This window comes from Leucoraja erinacea, chromosome 7 (genome assembly GCF_028641065.1).
Source record: "Leucoraja erinacea ecotype New England chromosome 7, Leri_hhj_1, whole genome shotgun sequence".
Classification (NCBI taxonomy): domain Eukaryota; kingdom Metazoa; phylum Chordata; class Chondrichthyes; order Rajiformes; family Rajidae; genus Leucoraja; species Leucoraja erinaceus.
Genome location: NC_073383.1, coordinates 68,902,187 through 68,906,574, shown reverse-complemented (window position 1 = coordinate 68,906,574; position 4,388 = coordinate 68,902,187).

The window sequence follows — 4,388 nt, the reverse complement described above, 5'->3', positions numbered from 1 at the left end:
CCTGGCTGTTCAAGCTGTCCAATTGCCACTTAAATGTTTCTATCATATCTTCTTACATTGCTTTCCATCGCTGCAAATTACAGGCTACTACCATTCTCTGCGAAATAACTAAATGCTTCATAACTCCTTTAAACTTTCCGCTTCTCACCTAAGGCTATCCTCTCTAATATTTGACATTCCCATCCTGTGAAGAAATCTCTGATTACCACCCTATCTATGCTTCTCATAATTTTATTTACAAATGTCAGGTCGCCCCTCAGCCTCCAAGCAAAATGCAATTAAAGTCTATACATTTTAGAATTGACAAGGTGAATAGATAGTTTGATTAACAAAATGTCATTGAGAACTAACTGTAAATTAAAAAAAAAAACATCCCTGTTGCTTAGAGAGTTTACCTAAATGTTAAAAATGTAGAAACAAGCAATTGTAAAGTGCTGGAGTAACTCGGTGGGTCAGGCAGCATCCCTGGAGAACATGGATTGGTCACGTTTTTGGTCGAGACTCTTTTACCGACCCGAAACATCACTTATCCATGTTCTCTCGGGATGCTGTCTGATCCACTGAGTTACTCCAGCACTTTCTGTCCTTTTTTTTAACATAAATGTTATGGGGTTTAATGGCATAATGGTACTTTATTTTCACATGTACTGAGGTAAGCCTAATCTTAGTTAATTTCAAGTGTATTGGAATAGTACACTGAGACAGTATACAAGAGTGGAGCAATATTGTTTTGATATGATTTGGTGCCATTTTTCAAGATTCAAGTCTGAAAGTTATTTTAAATGTAAAGTTTTTGACTTGGCCATTAAGGACGTTTGATCAATCCACTCCCTACAACTTCCCCTTTCTGCTCCCCTCCTTCCTTCCTTCACTGGCTCTCTACGCTTTTCAATATTCTTCATGTCCTCTAGCCCAATACAAATTAACTTGTTTATTCATGTGATCAGTTGCCTTGTTTAGAACCTGGATAAAAGTGTGGTTGTTCAAGAATTGATACTGTTCCCCTATGAATTAATCATGCAAATGCTAGGAGTAAGGGATCATTTATTTGCTTTTAAGATTACAACAGTAGATATGTGATATTGAAAATAACATTGATCAATAGACAACAGGTGCAGGAGTAGGCCATTCGGCCCTTCGAGCCAGCACCGCCATTCAATGTGATCATGGCTGATCATTCCCAATCAGTACCCCGTTCCTGCCTTCTCCTCATATCTCCTGACTCCGCTATTTTTAAGAGCCCTTTCTATCTCTCTCTTGAAAGCATCCAGAGAACCTGCCTCCACCGCACTCTGAGGCAGAGAATTCCACAGACTCATCACTCTCTGTGAGAAAAAGTGTTTCCTCGTCTCCGTTCTAAATGGCTTACTCCTTATTCTTAAACTGTGGCCCCTGGTTCTGGACTCCCCCAACATCGGGAACATCGGGATCAATAGGATAAAATTACTTTTCTCCTTCATTCAAAAGGGTGACCCGTTTGCTGAACATCAGACTTCAGTTGGGGGATATGTAGATAAACCTCCATCAGTGAAAAAAAAAAACGTTGATTCATTTGATCATCCTTTAACAGGGGTTAACTTCAAAGTAGACTTGTTTGGGGTCTGGCAAAATGCCTTCACTTTGATAATACCTGGTTGCCACATTAACAGAACTGAAGGCGCATTCACTATTTACCATGTTCACTTGCAGCAAAGGAAGGCACAAATCCAAAGAAAGAGAGATGTGCGAGATTCTTTGTGACTTCTCCTTGTTAGAATTGCTTTTGATTAGCCTTTTGAATCACAAATTCACTTTCAGAAATAAAATATGAAAGAAATCACGGGGGACAAAGAGTTCTGAGGGGAGAAGCTTGTGGAAGAAATCTTGATGAGCACTGAGCAAAGGGATTTCTTCAGAAATGTTCTCTTAGAACTTATTTCCCAAAAATCTTTTGCTGAAGACACGAAACTAGCTTAAAAACCTCGCATTTCTCCAACAGGAGGAAGGTGGCAAATCAACAGCATAACCATTTAGATTCAAGCAAATCATTTAGGATTCCTTGAGTATAAATTCTTCGCAGTCATTAGAGATTCTGATCTCTTTTAAACAAAACTGTGTGTGCATTAATTATATTAATACAGTGATTCAAGACTGCCTTGGAAATAAGCGGAACCTGCGTCTTCATATCCAATTTATAACAAAAGTCCATCCAGCAAGGAACAAACTGACCTCCACATACCAAGGAGCCATACAATGTTTATTAATCATAATATGTTTTTTCCATTACTGGAATCTGGGTTAAAATCCGTTCTCATTTTGTTGAAATTACTATCTCTCCTTAGCTTTAGACGTTAGAGTTTAGATTCCGGGGGGCAGCACGGAACCCCTTTTGCCCACCAAGTCCATGCCGACCAGCGATCACCCCGTACACTAGCACTATCCTACACGCTAGGGGCTAGTTACAATTTTACCAAAGCCAATTAGCCTACAAACTTGTCCATCTTTGGAGTGTGGGAAGGATCCGGAGCACCCAGAGAAAACCCACACGGCCACAGGGAGAATCTACAAACCCCGTACAAACAGCGCCCATAGTGAGGATCAAACCAGGGCCTCTGCTGCTGTATGGCAGCAATTCTACTGCAGTGCCACCGTGTCATCCTAGAAAAAAATGTAGTGCGTTTGCATTAGTTTCAAGCCAATTTCCATGATTTCTGTGGCCAAGAAAGCTAAAAGCAGTTAACTGGATCAGAATATTGTTTAATTGCATGTGAATTTAGACCACAAAGTGTAGCCATCCCATAGTTGTCCTACTGTGCCCTCACCAGCCTACAAATTCCAGCTATACTAGTCACACCTGTGCGTGTTTGGTCCATATCATTCCAAACCAGTCCTATCCATGTGCCTGTCCAACTGTTTCTTAAATGTTGCGATAGTCTCTGCCTCAACTACCTCCTCTGGCAGCTTGTTCCATTCACCCACCACCCTTTGTGTGCAAAAGTTACCCAGATTCCTCTTAAATCTTTCCCCCTTCACCTTAAACCTATGTCCGCTGGTCCTCGATTCACCTACTTTGGGTAAGAGACAATTCTATCCTTACAGTACTGCAACAAGCCAAAGGCACTCGTAAGGTCATAATGGATAGAAGTAGAATTAGGCCATTCGGCCCATCAAGTGTACTCTGTCAATCATTCTACCTCTCTTTCCTAACTCCATTCTCCTGCCTTCTCCCCATAACCTCTGACACCTACACTAATCAAGATTACTCAGATTTCTTTGGAGTGTTCATTTTTATAGTTTCCATTCATTCTGCTCCAGATTGTGCAAAAAGATATAGCATCATTATAGTTTGAATGGGAAATTACAATTATATTGAATGAAATAATGTGATGCAAACAATCTGAAATATTTAAAACCATTTCTTAACCCATTGGAAAACGTTCTGCCAAGACCGGGAATGCAAGTCATTTGGATGGCAAGAATGAAACTTCAAATACAGGAATGAGCCAGTGAATGATTGAATAGCCCATTCTTTGGCCCATGGTTAAGGAATGCTGGCACAGGGGGTCGTCTTGGATGAGGTGGTTATTGAGAGAGTTGTTTTCCAGGATGATACACCCATGTACCTTCTCATTTCAACACACTTGGAAGGAAATGGAAGTAGTCTCAAGTTAACAATTCATTTCTTTGCAGAAGATGGCACACAACCAGGTTTGATTTTCTCTGATAGAATAGCCTTTGAAGACAGTTCTACACAGTACTTGTCAGGTTGATCTGACAATGACCAGAAATATAACCCATTTGTTTGGGCAGCATATCGGGATTGAAGAAATGGGTGACGGTTCGGGTCAAGATGCTTCTTCAGACTGAAGAAGAAGTCTGAAGAAGGGTCGCAACCTGAAACGTCACCCATACCTTTTATCCAGAGATGCTGCCTGTCCCGCTGAGTTACTCCAGCATTTTGTGTCTATCTTTGGTTTAAATCAGCATCTGCAGTTCCTTCCTATAATAATCCATTTGTTTATACAGCTGTTTTAAAGATTATGCATGTCTTCAGTTAACATCTGCATTTTATGTAATGGATCATTAGCTGGAAATTTCCTCAGATCTGCTTCTTACGTTTAAAATGTAGGTAAAATATACAAGGGGAAGTGAAGGTAGGCAAAAATGCTGGAGAAACTCAGCGGGTGAGGCAGCATCTATTGAGCGAAGGAATAGGTGACGTTTCGGGTCGAGACCCTTCTTCAGACTTCGACCCAAAATATAAAGCAGGATAGTAAAAGCTTCTTTAGGTATGTGAAGAGGAAAAAATTAATTATGACCAAAGTTGGACCCTTGAAGAACGAGAAAGGTAAATTTAATATGGGGAACAAGGAAATGGCAAATGAGTTGAACAGGTACATTGGACCTGT